Genomic DNA, 24,230 nt, shown 5'->3' on the forward strand with positions numbered 1-24,230 from the left:
TTCTTACTTAAGGGAGCAAGGCAGTACCTCCAAAGGACAATTCATTCCACTTACCTGAGGATGACAAGAGCCATGCTCTGGAGATGCTGATCTCCATCCAGACTCTACAGCAAAATCGGCTGAACTGGCTTGTGCTCGGGAACAACTTTTTGTGCATAGGGTCTGCCTTTCTATGGTCCCTTGATTGCCACAGTCATGTTGCTTTCAATTCTGAAGCCAGACCTGGATGCTCTTCCCTGAGGAGTAACATGCTCCAGTGCCTCCTGTAAACACATCCCGAGTCTCTTGTGCTGAACGTAGACTGCCCCTGTGAACCACAATGTTTACTAAAGACATATTTGGAAGGAGTCAGGCCCTGTCTGTCTCAAGACCTGACCCAGACTGCCTGATTCTGACCAAAGTTGTGTCAGTTGCTCCTGATTGTATCTGAAGTAAATAGGAGCTAGGTCAAATTTGCAACTACTGCAGATGCATACTCACAGCCTCCCGTGAGATCCTAAATTGGTCACTTTTTCTGCTTTTAGGGCCCTTAGTTAATGAAAATGCACTGAAGGCTGTGGTCAGTAAGAGTAATAGTGTTGAGTAATGCAAATTGCATTAGAATGGTGAGCAAATGGATCCCCTTTTTCTCCTGAAACCATTGAAGAAGGGCAGTTTGTCACACGGCAGGGGGGCGGCCATGCCCCCTGTGGTCGCATGGGAAAAAACACGCGTTAGCAGGATTGGAGTTAGATGGATGGGTTGGGGTAGTGAGGTATGTGCGCAAGAACAGGCACGGGCTGGGGGTGCATGCATGAGCTTTACCTTCACCACAGGGTCCACCCAGGTAATCCTCAACAGTAAGCTCGCCTGGGATAACCTGCGACAGCAAATCCACTCTGGGTAATTGACCCAACACTAGATAATCCACACCAGCTGCCCCATGGAGGGGGTGCATCCCACAGGATGGGGCATCTGCTGCACATTACCAGACACAACACCACATCTGAAAAATAAAAGTCACAAATTGTATTTCAGCATATTAAAAAAATAACACCAAACAAAGCAGCAGAATTCCAGCAGAGTAAGGGAGAGGCTAGCAGGTGACCTAAAGGAGGACTCAAGGTTGGCTCACAATACAACACATCCTTTAGAAGCTAGACTGATCTGAACACTTCAGAGCAGTATTAACTGATACAATTTTGAATGCATTCTTAGCAGAAAAGTAAACACTCTTGCCAATGTTGCAAAGTGTCTCCTCCCTTACACCACCACTACAGGGAGATAACCCTGTAAGGCTGCAGGACAAGGTTGTACCGGTATGAGATTCTACATTTACAGATCTACCACAACTACAGCCCTTGCGCTGCTGCACATCTTGCTTGCTTGCTCTACTAAGCTTCATGTGAAGTGTAAATCACCATCCCTGGACTCCTCCTTGCTACTACCCTAGCTCACCTGAAATGCTCATCCAAGTCCAACGGCAGCCTATAAGGCACGTGCAAAACCAACAAGAAGTGAAGTCCTGACATTTATAACATACAAGGGAACTTGCCATAAGCTGCAAAGGTTCTAGGGATAACATGGCACTCTGGTGAACAATCAGGAAAGGCAATAAGCCATCCCCTACCTTGAAAGACACTGTACCTTATGTCCCTGCTGCTTTCTTGAGAAACTCCATATACAGATGCATTCAAGATGCTCATCCTAACCCCTGCTAGATAATCTCATCATCAGTCCTATTAAGAGAGATAATATCAGCAATTTACACAGCATACAGCAAAACTGGTGAAAAAAAACCCAACATTCTGTCTTCAATAAAGTCAGCAATTCCAGGAAAACACAATACAGCTAGAATAAATTAAAAAAAAATACTATTAAACTATCTTGACAACTGTGAACACTCAATACAAAGTTATTGACCTGGAAAAAGAAAAGCTACATAAAAGTGTTATTTTGCTCTACACATTACTGCTAAGCCTTGACTGGTCCTGAAGCTTTTACCTCAAACAGACACCTCTGCTTCCTTAAACATTAAAATACTTCTGCCCAAACAGCTGAGCCAACTCAAAATCTGTGAAGGACTGAAGGCACAGCAGAACACTGACACCAACAAAGCCCAGGTGCATAATAAGCTCCCAGACCAGACACTATGGCTCATATACCCCAGGCCCCACCCACCACCCTTCCCACAATCACCTGGGAAAGGGGAGGGGTGAACCACACAAAGGCATAAAGGCAGATACAGGAGCAGCAGTGTGCTCTCTTATTTACCTTCAGTTTGCAAAACACTGAACAGAGAAAGTGACCCTTACTGGAAACAATGATACCTGCTTTTGTACTACAGCTATATCTATTGCATCAGCAACATGACCAGGTAGGTAATTACACTTAGCTTTTCTGGGGCGTAGATAGAAAAATACAGATGTCCTACTAAGCTATATAAGCAAGTAGTTCATTAAATGTAATAACAATACTGTCATCAAAAATTATGTGCTTTAGTTTTCTGTAAAAAAGCTAAAATGCTATGGGGTTACGCTTCATTTCTAGCAAGACCGTGCATACTACCTAACTTCTACCAGAACTACCTTCTGGATAGGACTGAATGACAAAGCAGAATTAGATCCCTTAAGAATCCCTTCTCAAAAATATCTCTGGTTGCAAAGTCAGTTATTTATTGTAAATTGCTGATGATTCAGAGTCACCTTGTGTCCTAGTTTCAGCTGGGATAGTTAATTGTCTTCCTAGTAGCTGATACAGTGCTATGTTTTGAGTTCAGTATGTGAAGAATGTTGATAACACTGATGTTTTCAGTTGTCGCTCAGTAGCATTTAGTCTAAAGGCAAGGATTTTTCAGTTTCTCAAGCCCAGCCAGTGAGAAAGCCGGAGGGGCACAAGAAGTTGGTACAGGACACAGCCAGGGCAGCTGACCCAAACTGGCCAATGGGGTATTCCATACCATGTGATGTCACATCTACTATATAAACTGGGGGGAGTGGGGGCAGGGGGATTGCTGCTCAGGGACTAACTGGGTGTTGGTCGGCGGGTGGTGAGCAATTGCACTGCGCATCATTTGTACATTCCAATCCTTTTATCATTATTGTTGTCGTTTTATTAGCGTTATCATTATCATTAGTAGTTTCTTCTTTTCTGTTCTATTAAACTGTTCTTATCTCAACCCATGAGTTTTACATCTCTTCCCGATTTTCTCCCCCATCCTACTGGGTAGGGGGGAGTGAGTGAGTGGCTGCATGGTGCTTAGTTGCTAGCTGGGGTTAAACCATGACACCTTGACAGTGTCTCTAGCTGACTCCCTTAGAAGAACTAGATGGACTCCCAAAGGACAGAGAACACCAAAAAACAATGGAAATACAAGACGTATCAGAAACTGTATGAAGCAGCCTAATTAACACCTAAGTAGCTAGAACAAAAATAACTTGCAAAACACTACAAAAAACACCACAGGAGATGTGTTCATAAAAATAGATGACTGCTATCACTGCCTATGAAAAAGTCAAGAGGAGATCTGAGCTGAAAACAGACATCTTTGGAGTACCAAATACCAGAGAAACATACTCTAAGACAGAAAACAAAAAGACTGCTCTGGAGCACAAAGATGGCTTTAGAAAAGATTCTGACAGAATCGTCACAGGGATTAGAGAGATCCTGAAGGGAACAGAGAGACAAGCCTGTGGGGTACAATGAGCTCACAAGGGAATTGAACAAAGTACAGGTGTCCTCAAGGTACTGCGGACCGAATGGAGATGCACCAAATGGGTGAGAGGACAGAAAGACTGACTGGGGTAACAGATGCAGACTCAGGAAGGGTTCTGATGGGAAAAGAGGGCTGCAAAGTGCCCTCCTGAGCTAAAATGGGGATTTAAGGCATAGGGGATGTCTTGTAAGAGCTGGGCAAAGGGAGCAGAGGAGTCCCAAAGGGGCCTGAGGGACCAAAGCAGCCTCAGGGATAACAATGAGGAACTCTGAAGGGGATTTTGACAAACTACGGGTGTCATCAGGGGGCCAGGGGCTGAATGAAGGCATCCTAAATGGCAAAGAGTAAGATAAGAGCACAAAAAAATAAAATTGAAAGGGAGCTGAAATGCTACAAGAGTGCTGTGGAGTACAAGAAAGGACTCAGAAGACATTGTTATAGAGAGTAGAGGAATGAGGATGCGGCAGGGTAGGAAAAGGCTTGGAGGCACAGTGGGGCCTTGGAGTCTCAGGAGGGCATCTAGGCAAACTACAGGTGACAGTGAAAGAGGAACCAGAGACACTTTCGATGGCAAAGAGAAAGATAAAGGAGCACTGCATAGCAAAGAAACAAGGGAGGGTCTGATGGAACAAGAGAGATAGAAAGGGAGATCAAGTGCTACAAGGTGCTGTGGAGATTGAGGAAGGTCTCGGGAGGCATCGTGACTGTGAGGAAAGGGGCGTTGAGGGGGGCTGATGAATAAAAGAAGGCTTAGGGATGACAAGGAGGAACTCGGGTGATCATCTGAGCAGAGTACAGATGGTCTCAGGTGGCTGGGGACTGAACATGCGAATCCTAGATAGCGTAGAGGAACAAATGAGTGTTCTGTGGCTCAAAGATGGCCCCACCTAAAGTGCTACAAGATGGGCGTAGAGTAAAAGGAAGGTCTCGGGAGGCATCATGACTGGGAGAAGAAATGTCCTGAGGGAGCCAGAGAGACAGAAAAAGGATTGGGGACTGTATGGCTTGTCTGGTCATAGTTCACAAACAAGTTTCACCACGTCTAGTGCACACAGGCGACTCGTGAGGGGTTACAAAAGCGACCCAGCCTCGAATTGCCTTGAGGCCCTGTCTCTGCAGAGACAGTTACAGGGAGCTGTGTAGATAGCTTAGCCCTGGGTTGCCTGATAAGCCCTAAACTAAACAGGGCAGTGGCTGCACCATTCAAAGAACCAAAACCTGAATTGAGCCTTGAAATCCCTTAACAAATAGTATGCCCTGAGTCTCAATCCAACCACTACTCAGTTGCCTGAGGAAGCAAGGTAAAAAAAAAAAAAAGAAGCTGGAGGGTTTCAGCTTCAGTTTCAAAGGACAACCTTGTGTATTCAAACAATCACAGACCAGTAAAAGAAAGATAAGGGGAAACTCCACTCAGATGTGCATAATCCACTCAGACATAGTCATACACACCATTCCACAAGTCGGGGGATAAAAACCCTAAGATTCAGGTTGGAAACTGGGGAGTCACTTATCCAACTATACAGTTGGCTTGTGAAGGAGACCCTTCCTGCCCTTGATTGGGATGCTGGTTGAGGTAGCTTCCCTGGGATTGAGAGCTCTTACCTGGAGGGGTAAGCGAATATTGTTTATGTTTTAAGTTTGTAAACACATGTGTGCTTGTGGTTGTAATAGTGTACTACTCTTGCTTTTAAAATTGTAATAGTGCATTCCTCCATTGTATCTCTAAAACCTGCAGTAGTGGTGTGATGGCTTAACCCTGGCTGGACACCAGGTGCCCACCAGAGCTGTTCTATCACTCCCCCTCCTTCTCAGCTGGACAGGGGAGAGAAAATATAACAAAGAGCTTGTGGGTCGAGATAAGGATAGGAGAGATCACTCACCAATTACCGTCACGGGCAAAACAGACTCAGTTTGGGGAAAATTAACTTGATTTATTACAAATCAACCGGAGTAGGGTAATGAGAAATAAAACCAAATCTCACAACACCTTCCCTCCACCCCTCCCTTCTTCCCGGGCACAACTTCACTCCCGGATTCTCTACCAACCCCCCAGCAGCACAGGGGGACAGGGATGGGGTTTATGGTCAGTTCATCACATGTTATTTTCTGCTGCTTCATCCTCCTCAGGGGGAGGACTCATCACACTCTTCCCCTGCTCCAGCGTGGGGTCCCACCCACGGGAGACAGTCCTCCACGAACTTCTCCAACGTGGGTCCTTCCCACGGGCTGCAGTTCTTCACGAACTGCTCCAGCATGGGTCCTTTCCATGGTGTGCAGTCCTTCAGGCACAGACTGCTCCAGTGTGGGCCCCCCACGGGGTCACAAGTCCTGCCAGAAAACCTGCTCCGTGGGCTCCTCTCTCCACAGATCCGCAGGTCCTGCCAGGAGCCTGCTCCAGCGTGGGGTTCCCATGGGGTCACAGCCTCCTTCGGGAACCCACCTGCTCCGGTGTGGGGTCCTCCACGAGCTGCAGGTGGATATCTGCTCCACCATGGACCTCCATGGACTGCAGGGGGACAGCCTGCCTCACCATGGTCTTCACCACGGGCTGCAGGGGAATCTCTGCTCCGGCGCCTGGAGCATCTCCTCCCCCTCCTTCTTCACTGACGTTGGTGTCCGCAGGGTTGTTTCTCTTACATGTTCTCCTCTCTCCGGCTGCTGAATACTGCCGTTCCAACTTTTTTCCTTCTTAAAAATGTTATCACAGAGGCGTTACCACTATCACTGATTGGCTCGGCCTTGGCCGGCGGCGGGTCTGTCTTAGAGCCGGCTGGTATGGGCTCTCTCGAACACAGGGGAAGCTTCCAGCAGCTTCTTACAGAAGCCACCCCTGTAACCCCCCCCGCTACCAAAACCTTGCCACACAAAACCAATACAAGTGGTGTGTTAAGTCTGTAAGTGAAGTTCAAATAAATCATTTGCTTGAACCTTGCAGTTGTCTCTTTCTGCCACAGGGACACAGCAATTAAATCCAGAGGGTATCTGATCCAAGTAAACATGTCATTGGAGGGCCAGGGAACAAAGAGAGGCACAGCTAGAAGGAAGAGAGGACAGAATGACTGGGCTGGGTCACAGATGTGGACTCAGTAAGTCCTCTAAGGGAATGAGAGGGATGTGAGGTCTGCTACAAAGCTAAAAATGTGCTAAGGGCAACCTCAAAGGCATTGATAGGCATTGTGACACCATTAGAGGGGCCCCGATTGGGCCAAAGACACTAAAGAAGGCTCAGGGACACAAGGAGGAACTGGAGGGGATTTGTACAGAATACAGGTGTCCTCGGGAGGCTGGGGACCAAATGGAGGCACTCTAGATGGCAGAGAGGATGATAAGAGCGCTCTGAGGTGCAAAGAAACCCAAGGACGGGTCTCTGAGGGAATGAGAGAGGATCAAAGTCCGCTACAGAACTAAAACAGGGCTGTGGTACACAAAGAAGTGACATGCGGAAACAGACTCCACAATCAGTGAGATTGTAAAGTAGGTATGTTCATTCAGTGCTGGGCAGCACAGGGGGGGTAGTCCCACCAAAGTCATGTGCGCCTGACTCGGCAGTTTGCTTCAAATTTATACAGTCAAGTGTTACATATACATAGAGTTTTGCAATACGCCTATACATAGGCATGATCTATCCCCACTTCATATTAAAATTAGTTCCAAGAAGTCACAAGGCCGGTCTTGGCTGGTTCTTGGGATTGACTGCTGCTTCTTATCAGGGACTATCTCCTGCCCCAGCCAGCCTCAACAATGCAAACGTTAAGCATCACTTCTCATCCCCTTGGGCCATGTCTACCTCTATTGAAATTTCTCCAACTTCACTATAAGCTAGATAATTATTAAACAGTTCCTATCTACATCCATATATCTACTATATCTACTAAGGTTCCCCGTTTCAGAAGGTCTCAGTAGGCATGAGGACTGGGAGCAGAGAGAGGGTCGTGAAAAGCTCAGTGGGATAGGGGAGATTGAAAGGGCAGCAAAGTGCTACCAAAATGCTGTGGAGCACAAGGAAGGTCTCGGGAGGCATCCTAGATGGCATAGAGAAAAAGAATGGTCTTTTCTGGGAACCAAGATATTAGGAGAGGTGCAATTGCAACAAAATGAGTCTAAAGGGGGCTGACAGAGCTGAAAGTGTACTGCAGGGAAAATCTAAGACCTCAGGAGACATTGTGACAGTAGCAGAGGGCTTCTGAGAGGGACAGGCAAAAGAAGGCTCGAGGACATGTTGAAGAAGTCCAGAAGGGATTTGAACAGACTACAGATGTCCTCAGGGGACTAGGGAATGAACAGAGGTATCCTAGCTAGCATAGAGAACAACATGAGCATTCTGGAGATGAAAGATGGCATCAGGAAAGGTTCTCAGGGAGGGAGAAGGGTGCAAAGTGCACAACAGAGGCAAAAGAGGACTGTGGGGCATGAGGATGACCTCAGGAGGCATGATGATGGGAGAAGAAGGGTGCTGAGAGTAAAAGACAGAAGGCAGCTCTGGGACACAATGCAAAACTCAAGAAGGTGTCCCAGCAATGTACAGATGTCCTCAGGGGATGAGCGACTGAATGGAGACATCCAAGATGGCAGTGAATAAGGTAAGAGTGCTCTGGGACACAATGAAAGCCTGAGGAAGAGTTGTCTCTGAATAAGAAAGAAACAGTGTCTGCTGCAGAACTCAAGGATAGTGATGGAACACAAGGACACTTGCAGGAAGCATTGTGGCAGACATAGAGGGGTGCTAAGGTGACCAAAGACACAGAAGAAGGCTCAAGGGCACAAAGGTACTCGGGAGGGGATTTGAACAGAGTACAGATGTCATAAGGGAGACTCTGACCCACTGGAGGCAAGCGAGATGGAAGAGAGGACAAAAAGACTGCTCTGAGGAAGAGGAGATGTTCTGACAAACCAAGAGGGGTGCAAATTACACTCCAGAGATAAAAGCATGCTGAGGAGACCCTCTAAAGCCTGAGGATGAACCAAGAAAAGAGCCCCTAAAAAAAGTATTAAAAAAAAGTAAAAAAAAATAAAAGTAGACACAGAAAGAAAATTAAAAAAAAAAAAAAACCAAAAGGGTACAAGGCACAGGAGAAAAATTTAAAAATAGGGACAGAAAACTAGATAAAAGTAGACATAGAAAAGAAATTCAAGAAGGCAGGCATTAAAGGAGGAAAAAATTTTAAAATAGGGACAACAAAATAAAGGGAGACTAAGAAAATTCTAAAATTGAGAACCTACCCATCTGTCGTGGTTTAACCCCAGCCAGCAACTAAGCAGCCGCTCACTCACTCCCACCACCACCCAGTGGGATAGGGGAGAGAATCAGGCAAAAAAAAAAAAGTAAAACTCATGGGTTGATATAAAGACAGTTTAATAGGACAGAAAGGAAGATAATAAAATAATTGGACATAATATACAAAACATAATACTTGGAGATAATAGTATACAAAACAAGTGATGTGCAATGCAATTGCTCACCACTCGCCTACCAATGCCCAGTTAGTTCCCAAGCAGTGATCCACGCCTCCCCAGCCCCAGCCAACTCCCCCCAGTTTATATACTGTGCAAAAGGTATGGAGTACCCCTTTGGCCAGTTTGGGTCAGCTGCCCTGGCTGTGTTCCCTCCCAACTCCTCGTGCCCCCCCCAGCCTTCTTGCTGGCTGGGCATGAGAAGCTGAAAAATACTTGACTTGGTCTAAACACTACTTAGCAACAACTGAAAACACCAGTGTGTTATTGTTGAAAATATTTTGATAAAGAAATTAAAATCTAATTATATAAAAGAGTTTGGTTTGATTAAGAAGTAAAAAATTGTGAAGCATAGGTATGGGAGTGTTAAGTTTGAAATGTAGTCATAGGAACTTTAGAAAATGTACTATGTGTGACTATAAGAATTCAAGGATTGTCTAAAATCAGTTAACCACAGAAACTTTGACAAAGATTTGTTGGTTTGTAGTGTTTTGTTTTAGGAAACTAGGGAAACCGTTATGGACACCAGTTTGCTGCCTGGAAACCCCTTACCCTTCCCACCTCGATCTAATTATCGAGGATTCCGATCAGTAGAGTTAAGTGAGATTAACCAATGATTGTTTTAACATAAGAATATTAATAAGATGGTGTGACTGAAGGACCAATTATTAGAAAGGTTAAATTTAAGAATAGACATAGTATGCACTTTTATGTAAACTAATATAGATGATGGTGAGAATCGTACTGCGCAGAATCACCTAAGAGAGGTCAAGAAGCGGACAAGTGAGGAAGAATATGGAAGACCACCAGAGGGCTTCTGAAGACCACCAGAGACCTTCACTGCGCTTGCGTAAAGGACATTTACATATGTTAATAGTTTCCCGGAAAACTAATGATTATGTATAATATTTCTCAGAAATCTAGTGAATATGTATAACAGGTGTGCATTTAACCTGCATAGTTAAACCAGACATATGCACACGATAGGTGGAGCGATCCCCCGTGTGCCCAGCGCTGCAATAAAGGAGTGCCTGCTTCTTAACTTCTCATTGTTGTTAAGGAGTTTTATTCTGGATTTCGGCAACATTATCAACATTCTTCTCATACTAAATCCAAAACATAACACTATACCAGCTACTAGAAAGAAAATTAACTCTATCCCAGCCAAAACCAGGACACAACAGACAAGAAAGAATTAAAAGATAGGGATGGGAGCTACATAAAAGCAGATGTAGAAAAAATATTAAAAAGCAACAAGATTAAGAAAATAAAGGAAAAAAAATAAAAACCAGGAATGTCAAACTAAATAAACAAAGACATGAAACAATTTTAAAAGTAACAGGGTACAGCACAGACTAGAATAAAATATAAAGACAGTGAACTGAATTAAAGTAGATATACACAAAAAAATAAAAGCAACAGGACACAGGAAATAAAAAAATAGGATTAGACATTTGATAAAAGTAGACAGAAAATTTTAAAAGTCACAACATAGAGAACAGATAGGAAAAAAGTAAACAATAGAGACAAAAATACATAAAAGTGAACAAAGAAACAAAAATTCAAAAGTGAAGGCATTGAGAGGAAAAAAATTTAAAATAGCAAAAACCCCTAAACAGACGGTGTGAGAGACTGAAAGAGTTAATGTCTCAAACATTGTGGTGGGGCAAGTTCTGCTTAAGGACTGACTCTGCATAACAATGAACTCTGTATGGCAAGTAACCCCAGGTGAAAAGATGCCCATCAGTGCCCATCAGCAACAGGAGGGGGAGGGTGTGCTGGAGGGTGCAGAGCTCCATGTTCTGGTGTGCTGTTCTGATAGCGCTGAGCAGGGCAACTCACAGTGCAGGGAAGGGGAAGTTACTCCCTAAATGACCCCCAAGCCCAAAGGCTCACAAACTGCTTATGACACCTAATTAGCCTAATAAGTTCGAGTGCCCTCCTGAAGGAGGGTCAAGGATGATAAAAGGACACAAACTGAAGCCCCACGTGCACAAGCCCACCAGGACTGGACCAATGCTGGACCCAGGATTGGTGAACTCTTTCTCTTCTCTTCTCTCTCTCTTTCCCTTTTCCATAATCCCTACACCTCATCCCTTTAGACATGAACCCCTGACCAAGTCTGTGACTAGGGAGTGGATCCAGCCGCCCCTGGGCTCCTCTCAGAGAAGGAGTCTAGAAAGCAAGGAGGTCTGCTCTGAACATTGTGACTCAACTGGAGGGCTCTCCTTATTGTCTTCCCTGAACTGATCCAAAAATAAGCAAGGCCTACAGTATATGTTTGGTGATGTATGGTTAGCACAGGTTACACAGTTTACTGATGTAGTTTCATGCCAATTTTTGTAGTGAGCAAATAAAGTTGAGTTTTGTGAGTTAAAGGATCCCTGGTGTTGACGTGCGGAAAACAGACTCCACAATCGGTGAGATTGTAAAGTAGGTATGTTCATTCAGCGCTGGGCAGCACGGGGGGTAGTCCCACCAAAGTCGTGCGCGCCTGATTTGGCAGTTCACTTTAAATTTATACAGTCAAGTGTTACATATACATAGAGTTTCGCAATACACCTATACATAGGCATTACCTATCCCCGCTTCATATTATAATTAGCTCTAGGAAGTCACTTCCATAGTCTCCTCTCAACTGCACTTGCGCAGTGCCTCCTTATGGTGGTCGTCTGGTGGTCGTGAAGATGAAGGCTGTATGTCTTCTTCACAGTGAAGTCTTAACCTTCTGTCCCTGCGCAGACTCAGTTGTCCCTTGGCATTTGTCCAAATCACAAGGTCGGTCTTGGCTGGTTCTTGGAGTCACTGCTGATTCTTATCAGGGACTATCTCCTGTCCCAGTCAGCCTCAACAATGGAAACGTTAAACATCACTTCTCATCCCCTTGAGCCACGTCTACCTGTATTGAAACTTCTTCAATTTCATTATAAGCTAGATAATTATTAAACAATTCCTATCTACATTCATATATCTACTATATCTACTAAGGTTCCTTTGGTTCCCCGTCTCAGTGTCATTTCACCTTAATCCTGACCTGGGAATCAGCAAACCTGAGTCATCATCCTGAGAAACTGAGACATGACAGAGACATGGAAAGAAAATTTTAAAAGCAACTGGGTACGGGACATACTAGAATGGATTAAAAAATAAAGACAGCAAACTGGCTAAAAATAGATGATGAAAGAAAATTTAAGAGATGGGGTACAGGACAGACAGGAAAATTAAAAAACAGGGAGTGACATCTTGATAAAAGACATAGAACGGAAATTTTAAAAGCAATAAGATACAGTAAACAGGAAAAAAATTAAAAATAGGGACAGAAAACAAGATGAAAGTACACCTAGAAAAAAATATTTCAAAAGTAAAAGAATTATGAGAGAAAAAAATTGAAAAATAGGGACAGTGAACTACATAAAAGTATACATAGAGAGAAAATTTTAAAAGCAATGCAGTTCATGACAGACAGGAAAATTAAAAAACAGAAACAGTTACTGGATAAAAACAACATAGAAAGACCATTTTAAAAGCACAGCATTAAGGAAATAAAGGAAAAAAATTAAAAATGGGGACAACGAACTAAAACGGAGACATACAAAGTAAATATAAAAACCAACGGTATACAACAGACAAGAAAGAATTAAAAAACTAGGCATCAGAGCTTGATAAAATCAGACATAGAAAGAGTATTTTAAAAGCAACAGCACTAAGGAAAGACAAGAAAAAAAATTAAAAAATTAAGACAGTGAATGGGATAAAAGTAGACCTAGAAAGGGCTTTTTTTTTTAAAAAGGATTAAGAAAATAAAGGAAAAACACTGAAAAACAAGGACAGCAAACTAAAACGCAGACATAGAAAGAAAAATTTAAAAGCAAAGGTGTAAAGGACAGACAAGAAAAAATTAAAAAATATAGACAGTGACCTGGATAAAAGGAGACCGAAAATACTAAAAGTGATGGGGTTTAGGGAAACAAAGAAAATGAAATAAAAATAAGAACAACAAACTAAATAAACAGAAACATAGAAAGTAAATTTTAAAAGTGATGTGCATTAAGAGAGGAAAAGATTTTTAAAAAAAGAGACAGGAAACTAGATAAAAGTAGACTAAAAAAACCTGAAAATCCAAGGGATTAAGAATTGGAGGAAAGAATTAAAAAATAGGGGCAGTGAACTAAATACACAGAGACATAGACAAAAAATTTTAAAAGTGAGGCCACTAAAGAAATGCAAGAAATAATAAAAAATAGAGATAGTGAACTGGATAAAAGCAGACACAGAAAGAAAATTTAAAAGTGACATGCTAAATGACAGCCAGGAAAGAATTAAAAAATAAGGATAGGCATGTTGATAAAAGTGGTCATGGAAAGAAAACTATAAAAGCAATGAGGTACAGTACAGACAGGAGAAAAATTAAAATAGGGACACCGAAGTAGGTAAAAGTAGACATAGAAACAAAATTTTAAAAGCCAAGGGATTAAGAGACGAAAACATTAAAAAATAGGGACAGCAAACTAGAACAGAGACGTAGAAATAAAATCTAAAAAAAAAAAAAAAAAGTGGCACTAAGGAAGGACAAGAAATAATTCAGAACTAAAGACATTGAACAGGATAAAAGCACACATAGAATATTTAAAAAAAAACAAGGACTAGGAGAAGTAAACAAAAAAAATTAAAAATAGGGACAACAAACTAAAACGGAGACATACAAAGGACATTTTTCAAAGCAATGGGCTACATGTCAGGCAGGAAAGAATTAAAAAATAGGGAGAGGGAGCTTGACAAAAGTAGGCATAGAAGGAAAATTTAAGCGATGAGGTACAGACAGGAAAGAACTAAAAATAGGGACAGCCAACTAGATAAAAGTACACATAGAAGCAACATTTTAAAAACCAAAGGATTAAGAAAGGAAAGAATTAAACAATATTGATAGCAAATGAAAATGCAGAAATAGAAAGAAAATTTTAAAAGCCAGGCCACTAAGGAAAGATAAGAAATAACAAAGAAAAAACAGCAAACAGGGTAAATGTAGGGAAAAAAAGACTTAAAAAGCAACAGGGCTTAAGGAAATAAGGAAAATATTAAATAGCCATGGTGAACTAAAAGAGATGTAGAACAAAAATTTTAAAAGCAAGGGCACTAAGGACAGACAAGAAATAATTAAAACACAGTGAAATAAAAGACAGTGAATGGAATAGAAGGAGAAAATTTAAAAAGCGAGGGGGATTAGGGAAAAATTAAAAAATAGGAACAGCAAACTAAACCAGAGACATAGAAAGAACATTTAAAAAGCAACAGCACTATGGAAAGACAAATTATAATTAAAAAAAGACAGCAAAGGGAATAAACATAGGCATAGCAAGAACATATAAAAAGCAGTAGACATTAGGGAAATAAGGAGAAAAATTAAATAATAGCGACATTGAACTAAAAAGAAGTAGAAAACAAAGTTTAAAAAGCAATGGCACCAAGGAAAACCAAGGAGAGGGGGAGGGGGGAAATAAAGACCGTGAATGAGTGAGTTAAAAGTAAAGAATTTTAAAAGCCAAGGGATTAAGAACAGAAAGAACTAAAAAATAGCATCAGCAAACTAAACCACAGACATAGACAGAAAATTTTAAAAGCAAGGGCGCCAAGGAAAGACAAGAAATAATTAAAAAATAAAGACAGTGAACAGAATAAAAGTAGTCAGAAAATTTTAAAAGCAATGGGGATTAAGGAAATAAGGAAAAAATTAAGAAATACCCACGGCAAACGAACATGAGGCTACATGACGGGAAAAGTTTAAAATACAAAGAAAGTGGATACGTTAAAGTAGACATAGAAAGAAACTGTAAAAAGCTATAGGGTACAGGACAGACAGGAAAGAATTAAAAAATAAAGATAGTGAACTAAAATTGAGAAATAGGAAATTTTAAAAGCTATGTGTTACAGTACAGAAACGAAAAAATTAAAAAACAAAGACAGTGAACTAGATAAAGTAGACAGAATATTTTAAAAGCAACAGGGCAGAAGACAGGAAAACATTAAGAAATAGGGACAGCAACACAATAAAAGTTGACTCGGAAAAAAAATTTTAAGTGATACCATTAAAGAAAGGCAAGAAAAAATTGCAAACTAAGGATAGGGTGAAAAATAGACACATAAAGTAAATTTTTAAAAGCAACAGGCTACATGACAGAGACAAAAGAATTAAAAAATAGGGACAGCAAATTAAACAGAGACATAGAAAGAAAATTTTTAAAGCAATGGAGTGCAAGACAGGAAAAAATTAAAAAATATTGATAGGCTGAAAAAGAGAGAGATACATAGAAAGTAAATTTTAAAAGTGATGTGGTATAGGACAGACAGGAAAGAATTAAAACCCAGTAATATGCAGCTTCAAAAAAATAGACATAGAAGGAAAATTTTAAAAGTGGTGGGCTACAGGACAGGAAAGAATTAAAAAGTAGGGACAGAGAACTGGTTAACAGATAGAAAGAAAATTTTTTAAAGTGATGGGAATAAGGAAAAAATGGAAAAAAATGAAAAATAGGGACAGCGAACTAAAGAAATGAAAATGTAGAAACAAATCTAAAAAGCAACGGGCTACAGGACAGACAAGAAAGTATTAAAAAATAGTGACAGCAAACTAAATAAACAGAGAAATAGAAAGGAAATTTAAAAGTGATGGAGTGCAAGACAGAGGAAAAACTTAAAAAAGTGAACTGGATAAAAGGTGACATGGAAGGAAAATTTTAACAGTGACAGCATTAAAGAAAGGCTAGAAAAAAAACAAAAAAATAAGGATAGGGTGAATAATAGTAAGACACATAAAAAGAAAATGTAAGAAGTGACAGGGTACACGACAGCCAGGAAAGAACCAAAAGCTGTGATACACGGCTTGATAAAAGTCGACATAGAAGGAAAATCTTAAAAATGATGGCATACATGACAGGAAAAAAAATTTAAAAATAGGAAGAGAAAACTAGATAAACAGATATATGGAAAGAAGATTTAAAAAACAATGGGGTGCAAGACAGATGAAAAACTAAAAATATATAGACAGTGAACTGTATAGAAGTAGCCATAGAAAGAAAATTTAAAAAGCAACTGGTTACAGGACATACAGGAAAGAATTAAAACACAGGGACAGCAAACAAACAAACAGACACAGAAATAAAATTTTAAAAGCAAGACAGTATAGGACAGATGATAAAATTAAAACACAAAGACAGTAAATAGGTTAAAGTAGGCATAGAACGCAAATTTGAAAAAAGTGACAGGTGTCATGGTTTAACCCCAGCTGGCAACTAAGCACCACCCAGCCGCTTGCTCACTTCCCCCCTGCAGCGGGATGGGGGAGAAAAATCAGAAAAAAAGAAAGACTCATGGGTTGAGGTAAAGACAGTTTAATAGGTAAAGCAAAAGCTGTGTGCACAAGCAAAGCAAGACAAGGAATTCATTCCCCACTTCCCATCAGCAGGCAGGTGTTCGGCCATCTCTAGGAAAGCAGGGCTCCATCACATGTAATGGTTATATGAGAAGACAAATGCCATCACTCTGAATGTCCCCCCTTCTTTCTTCTTCCCCTAGCTTTACATGCTGAGCATGACATCACATGGTCTGGAATAGCCCTTGGGTCAGCTGGGGTCAGCTGTCCCAGCTCCTTTTCAGCCCCAGCCTGCTTGCTGGTGGGGCAGGGTGAGAAGCATAACAGCCCTTGACTCTGTGCAAGCACTGCTCAGCAATAACAAAAACATCCCTGTCATCTACACTGTTTTCAACACAAATCCAAAACCTAGCCCCATAGTAGCTACTGGGAAGAAAATTAACTCTATCCCAGCCAAAACCAGCACAACAGGGCACATGACAGAGACAAAAGAATTAAAAAAGGGGACAGCTAACTAAACAAACAGACATAGGAAGAAAATTTAAAAGGTGATGGGCTACATGACAGACAGGAATAACTTAAAGACAGTGAATAGGTTAAAGTAGACATAGAAAGAAAAAGTAAAAAGCAACAGGGTACACAATAGTGAGGAAAGAATTAAAAAACAGTGATACACAGCTTGATAAAAGTAGATATAGAAGGAAAATTTAAGAAATTATGGGTACAGGACAGAAAAAAATTTTAAAAATAGCCACAGTGAACTAAAACTGAGAAATATAAAAGAAATTTAAAAGTGATGGGGCACAGGACAGAGAGGAAAAAATTAAAAAGTAAAGACAGTGAACTGGATAAAAGTAGACATAGAAAGCAAATTTTAAAAGCAACAGGGTACACAACAGACAGGAAATAATTAAAAAATAGCAATAGGCAGCTTCCTAAAAGTAGATGTAGCATCGTGGTTGCCCTGGCTGGCAACTAAGTACCATACAGCTGCTCACTTACTCCCCCACAGTGGGATGGGGGGAGAATCGGGAGAGTAAATGTGAGAAACTCATGGGTTGATATAAAAAGTTTAATAATTAAAAAGACTTTTTTTTTTTTAAGTTGTAAGAGAAAAAAAAACAGAGAGAGAGGAAAAGAAAACCTGAGAAAAACAAGCAATGCAAATGAAAACAATTGCTCACCACCAACTGACCGATGCCCAGCCAGTCCCAAGCAACTGGGTACAGGCCAGAGAGGGAGGAATTAAAATACAGAGTCAGGGAGACAGATAGGGGAAGACATAGAAATTAAATTTAAAAAGTAACGGGGTACAAGGCAGTGCAGAAAAAATAAAAAACGGAGAAGAAGCTGGTTAGAGAGAGGCATATTAAAAATTTAAAAGGCAACAGGGTACTTGGCAGAGTTGGCAGAAGAATAACAAGTTTTGAGGAGCCACACACATAGGTGGGCAGGCAGAGAGGGAGACCAAGGAAGGGAGGCAGGCAGACATCTAAAGAAGGGTGGGCCAGGACATAGAGGAGAGGATGTGTGACTCACCACAGCTCCTGGTGCCAGCAGATGTTCACCGCCCCAATGCTTCTCTCTCTGCCTCTGCCCCTTCCTCCTCCCCAGTGCCAGCTGCCTGACCCTCACCCACTCCACAGCACACAGTGGACACCTTGATGCTCCTCATCCACAAGGCTTCCTTGATACATGGTGGCTCACACATGTAGCCAACAGAGAGGCCGGGGACAGCTCAGAGGGATCCTTCTTTGCCACAGGGACTAGCCATTCCTTGCTGGAGGCACCTGCCAGCAGGACCCCCTAGGACTCCCTCCTCAGCCAGCTCCCCTTCATCCACTCCCTCAGACAGGCTTGCCCTTTACAGCTGGAGCCCCTTCACACACCAGGGCCAGCCCCATCCTCAGCCTCACTGGCCACACCTGGGGCTGCCCCAGCCCCAGCTGGAGCCCATCAGAAACAGAGGCCATTACCAAAGCCCCATAGCACACCACCCCGTCCCCTGCACCTACCCACATCCAGGGACACAGAGGAGGCAGGGAAAACTTACTCATTAATGCACATAAGACGTCCTGGCAGTGAGTTGGCTACAAGGCTCAGTGCCCAAAGGCAGGAGGATGGGGGGATAAAAGGGAAGAGAAAAGCAGAAGGAAGGATAAAGGGACATGGAGGTGTGAGACAGGGAGCCAGAAAATGGGATGCTGGGAACAAGAGAGGGATGAGGAGCAGGAAAAGGGTGTAGAGAGAGAAGAGCAGAGAGACTGAGCAAAACAACTGGGATGGAGATGGAGGAATAAATAATAGGAAGCTGGGGAGAGAAGGGGAAGGGACTGGCAGGACAACAAAATAGAGACAGGACATAGGACAGGGAAAAATTCTAAAGTGATAGGGGAGAAGAAACAGCAAGAACTAGAAAACAGAAGCAGGGAGCCAGGTAGACATAGAAAAATTTCAAAAAGCAACAGCATACAAGAAACATAGGCAAGAACTAACAAATAGGCACAGGGAGATAGAAAGAGGGAGATGTAGAAAGAAAATTTAATTAGTGACAGGGTACAGGACAGAGAGGAAAGAGTTAAGAACTAGAGACAGGGAGATGGATACAGGGAAACACAGAAAATTTTGAAAGCAACAGGATACAAGAATCAAAAAGTAGGTACACAGAGCTGCATAGAGGGAGACACAAGAACGAAATTTGAAAAGCAACAGGGTAAAAGTAACACAGGCAAGAAATTAAAATAAGGTCAGAGAGACCGAGAGAGGTAAAGGTAGCAAGAAAATTTAAAAAGCGATTGGGTTTAAGAAACATGCAAGAATTTAAATAGGGATGGAGAGGTAGAAAGTTTCAAAACTGATAGCATAGAAGAAACATAGGCAAGATTTAAAAAATAGGGACAGGGAGCCTGACAGAAGGAAACTGTGGTGGGTTGACCTTGGCTGGCTGACAGGTATCCACCAAGCTCTATCACTCCACCTCCTCAACAAGACAGGAGGGTAGAAAGTACAACAGAAATGCTTGTGGGTCAAGATAAGGACAAAGAGATCACTCACCAATTACTGTCACAGGCAAAACAGACTTGACTTGGGGAAATTAATTTATTGTCAATCAAAATGAGAGTACGATAATGAGAAATACAAACAAATCCAAAAACCACCTTCCCTCCAACCCTCTCTTTTTTCCTGGGCTCATCTTCTGACTTCATCCTGACTTCTCTACCTCCTCCCCCAAGCAGGGGGTTGCAGTCAGCTCAACACAGATTGTCTTTGCTGCTCCTTCCTCCTTCACGCTCTTCTTCTGTTCCAGTGTGGGGTCACTCCCATGGGGCCGCAGGTCCTGCCAGAAAACCTGCTCCAGCGTGGGCTCCTCTCTACAGCATCACAGCCTCCTTTGGGTGCATCCGCCTGCTCTGGCATGGGGTCCTCCATCAGCTGCAGGGTGCATATCTGCTCCGCCATGGACCTCCATGGGCAGCAGGGGGACAGCCTGTGTCACCATGGTCTTTACCACGGGCTGCAGGGGAATCTCTGCTTTAGCACCTGGATCACCTCCTCCCTCTCCTTCTTCACAGACCTTGGTGTCTGCAGGGCTGACAGCTTCTGCACAGCATTTTTTTAGCCCTTGCTAAATATCACAGAGGTGCTACTAGCATTGCTGGTTGGCTCAGCTTTGACCAGTAGCAGATCCATCTTGGAGCTGGAACTGGCTGTGCCCAATATGGGGGCAAGTCCTGGTGTCTTCTCACAGAACCCATCCCTGCAGCCCCTGCCCACTCCCCCACCCCAGCTACCAAAACCTTGCCACACAAACCCACTACAACAGTGATCAGCTACAGGGCAGAGAGGGGGGATTGAAAAATAGGGAAAGGGAGACAGAGAGAGAGGCGGCGGGGTGGGGAGGGAGAGAAATAGCAATGGGCTACAGGACAGAAAGGAGGAACTAATTAAAAGGGAGAGGGTACCAGACTGAGAGAGATGGAGAAAAACAAAGATTAGTGATGGGCCACAGGGCAGAAGGAGGAATTAAAAAAGGGGACAGTGAGGTGGACAAGAGAAAGACTGAGAAATACCAAAAACATTGATGATCTAAAGGGGAGAGAGAGAGGAAATAAAGAATAGGGACAGGGAGCCAGACAGAGAGAGAATGATTAAGACAAAAATGTGCTATGGGACAGCAAGGGAAGAAGTTAAAACATAGGGACAGGGACCTGGAACAAGAGAATCTAAGAAAGTAAAAGTGTATCTAGAATACAGAGCAGAGAAAGGAATTTAAAAATAGAGACACAGTGCCAGACAGGTGAGAGCAGCGGGAATTGTGAAGGGCTAAAGGGCAGACAAGGAGGAATTAACAATATTGGCATAGGAAGACAGACAAATAGATGGAGAAAGACAAAGTAGTGATGGGGACAGAGGATGAAAAAAAGGGAGAGATGGTGTTACATTTTAAAAGAAATCAAATCTGATTACAGCTAAAATCTTAGGAATATAAAGTTATAGTGTGTGACTATAGTAGATAAAGAACTTAAAGAATGTGCAGTACTGCACTTTTAGCTGATTATCGTTGGCTTATATTTTCTTTTAAGAAGCCAAGAAGATTTGCTTCTTGGAAACTCCCTACCTTTCCCATCTTGATAACTGAAAGACCAATCATTGAAAAGGTTGGATTTCAAAAGAGAACATAGTATACATTTTTATGCAAACTAATATAGATAGTGATGAGAATCATACTGCGCAGAATCAGCTAAAAGAGGTCAAGAAGCGGACAAGTGAGGAAGACTATGAAAGACCACCAGAGGGCTTCTGAAGACCACCAGAGACCTTTGCTGCGCCTGCGTGAAGAGACATATACATATGCTAATGATTTACTGGAAAGTTGATGATTATGTATAACATTTCCCAGAAACTTAATGAATATGTATAACAGGTGTGTATTTAACTGTATCGTTAGACAAGACAGGTGCACACGATAGGTGGAGCGATCCCCCGTGTGCCCAGCGCTGCAATAAAGGAGTGCCTGCTTCTTAACTTCTCATTGCTGTTAAGGAGTTTTATTCCGGATTTCGGCAACAATGGGACAGGACAAAAGTGCAGAGAGAAAAAGAAAACGGAGAGGCAGAACAACAGAGAAAGAGGGGCACTTGGAGAACAAGAGAGGGAGAGGTGCAGGAAGCAAAAAAAGAAAATGGACAGCAGTGAGAGAAAGAGAAGGTGGGGGCAGGGAGGGACCGGGATGCAGAAGAGGGGTGACACAGCCCCAGGGGTCCAGGACCTCCCGCTCTTGGAGCTACTGGGAGAATTTGACAGTTCAGACACATCTCTCTCTCTCTCTCTCTCTCCCCCTCTCCCTTCCTCCTCTGTAGCTCTGGTCACTTGACTGTCATCCACCCAAGAGAATAGATTGGTGTCTTGCAGCTCTTACAATATGAGGCTTCCTAGAAACACAGCCTCACATGCACACACACTACACGGCTGTACTGTGCTTTTGGTTATGCATACAGACCCTGCCATGCGTGTTGGTGATTGGATCTGCTGAGGACTACACTAAGAGGCATCCTTCCTCACCTGGAGAGGCAGGCTGTCTCCTGTCTGCAGCTGCTGGCTGGATCCCCTTTATTTTATTCTTCAGCAGCTTTACCTTTTTCTAGTCTCTCCAGCTGCAGCAGCTCTTGTCCACAGCCAGTAAGCGCTCTGCCTGTCCCTTTTTGCTCCCACGCCACGAGGAGCATGAGGCCAGGCAGAGACAACCCATACAAGCCTGAGGCAGGTGCAGTCAACGGTATCCCCAAGGGAGGAACAGACAACCACGCCCTCAGCGCAGCCTCTGCGAATGAAGAAGCATCGACTTATTACCAGAGATCGCCCCTGGCCAGAGCCCCTCCTTCTGCAGAGGCTTCTCGAGGTGCACTGAGGGCCAGCTTGCTGCCCTCACGACAGGGCTTGGGGGCTGCCTGGGGCTACAGGACAGGCTTCAGGGGAGGGGCTGGAGCTGGGGGCAGCTGCACGGGGCGAGCGGAGCCGAGGGAAGCTCCGGGGGAGCTCCGGCGAGTTGGGGAAGTGCCCAGTGGCTGCGCCTGGGGGGTGCCCGCCTCCGTCCGCTCTTGCCTTCTGTCAGTTCTCGGGGAACTCCCTGGGGCTGCCCTGGCCCGGCTCGCCTCCAGCAGACCGAGAGCGTGCCGCAGCGGCAGCTTTGAAGCTTCCCGTCCCGACACCCCCGGGCGGCCAGCGGGCAGCAGACACCCCCCGCCCCCGCCGAAGGGGATCGCTCGCCTCACCGGTGGTCCTGGCGCTCACCCGCTGCCGCCGAGACCCGCGCCCTTGCCGCCGCCACGCTGCTCCCGGGGACTGCGCATGCACCGGCCACCGACGGCGCGCAGGAGGGGCCAGAGCTGGCACGCGAACGCCGGGCTGCAGTACCGCAAGTACCGCACTTCGGCCGCCAGGTGGCAGCAGCGAGGGCGGCGGCACTGCTGCGCAGCTCTCCGGTGCCGGCGCTGCAGTACCGCATTTCAGACACAAGGCGGCAGCAGCGGCGGGCGGCTCGTGCCCAGGGGCGGCACTGGCGCTGCAGTTCCGTGCTTTGCGCGCCAAGAGCCCGCTGGCACCGCGCATGTGGGGCGGCAGAAGCGTTTCCTTACCGGGAGGCAGCAGCGAGCGCGGCGGCACCAGCCCGCATTGCCGTTACCGTTGGACGGCACGTGGAGTACGGGGGCACCACCGGCATTCGCAGCCTCCAAGTTGTAGTACCGAATCTTGGTCGCCAGGAGGCAGCAGCGAGTGCGCTGCAAAACGCACCACCGCACGTGCGCGGCTACCGAGCTGCAGTACCCAATTCTGGACGCCAGACGGCAGCAGTGAGGGCGGCAAAGGGCGACAATGCGCATGCGCAGCTCCGCGATTCAGTACCCATTTTAGTCGCCAGGCGGCAGCAGTGAGCACGTCGAAACGCGTCACCGCGCATGCGCGGCTGCAGAGCTGCGGTACCGCATTTTGGTTGCCAGGCAACAGCAGCAAGGCCGGCAAAATGCGCCACTGCGCATGCGCAGCTCCCGAGCTGCAATACCGAATTTTGGTCACCAGGCGGCAGTATCACCATAACGATCCTTTTCTGAGCATCAGCTGGATGAGAAATGACTGGCATCTCAGCCCAGTTTAAAAGACGGTAGTTACTTACTGGGGCTACATTTTCCCTGCCCTTTCCGCACTCGCAGCCCAGGCAGTAATATTCATCGCCTCCGTACCAAAAAGCATCCAAGTGGCTGGAGCATTTCTGTCCTTTGCATTTGACTGCTTTAAAAGGCTGGTGGTTGCTTCTATCCCTGCCTCCCCACCCCATTACCTGGGAAGGAGAAGCAGCACAGGGAACCTGTGAACAGGAGGGGTTTTGCCTTGGAGCAAGCCCCAGGGACTGCTCTATTGGTCTGCATGTGGCATCAGGGTTGTGGGAGTGACAGCAGCAACTCAGCAGATGCTAGCAAGAGATTTTAAAAAAATAAGACAACACAGGTGACACCCTGAAGGCAGGCCACAAGAGACCCCAAGCTGCTTTGTGCCAGAGGGGCAGCTCTGTTCAGCAGGAAACAGCACATCCGAGCAGACGAGATGCAAGCAGCTGATCTGCAAATGAGCAATACCCTGGTGATCCTGGGGCTCTGTTGTGGTGTGTGCACCTTTCCTCACCTCTGTGCTATCAGAACACTGCTCTCCTATGATTCAAAGAAA

At 44.2% G+C, this 24,230-nt stretch overlaps 1 long non-coding RNA gene across 1 annotated transcript; it reads right to left on the minus strand.

Annotated features, from left to right (window-relative positions):
* Positions 1-1,470: 1,470 nt before the first annotated feature.
* LOC128145952 (uncharacterized) lies at positions 1,471-22,860 on the minus strand. The gene is made up of 3 exons (XR_008236634.1): positions 22,784-22,860; positions 22,074-22,332; positions 1,471-1,830 (listed from the first exon to the last, which is right to left on the minus strand). It is a non-coding gene; the product is annotated as an uncharacterized LOC128145952 (long non-coding RNA).
* Positions 22,861-24,230: the final 1,370 nt, after the last annotated feature.

Source organism: Harpia harpyja, chromosome 9 (assembly GCF_026419915.1).
Source record: "Harpia harpyja isolate bHarHar1 chromosome 9, bHarHar1 primary haplotype, whole genome shotgun sequence".
Lineage (NCBI taxonomy): Eukaryota > Metazoa > Chordata > Aves > Accipitriformes > Accipitridae > Harpia > Harpia harpyja.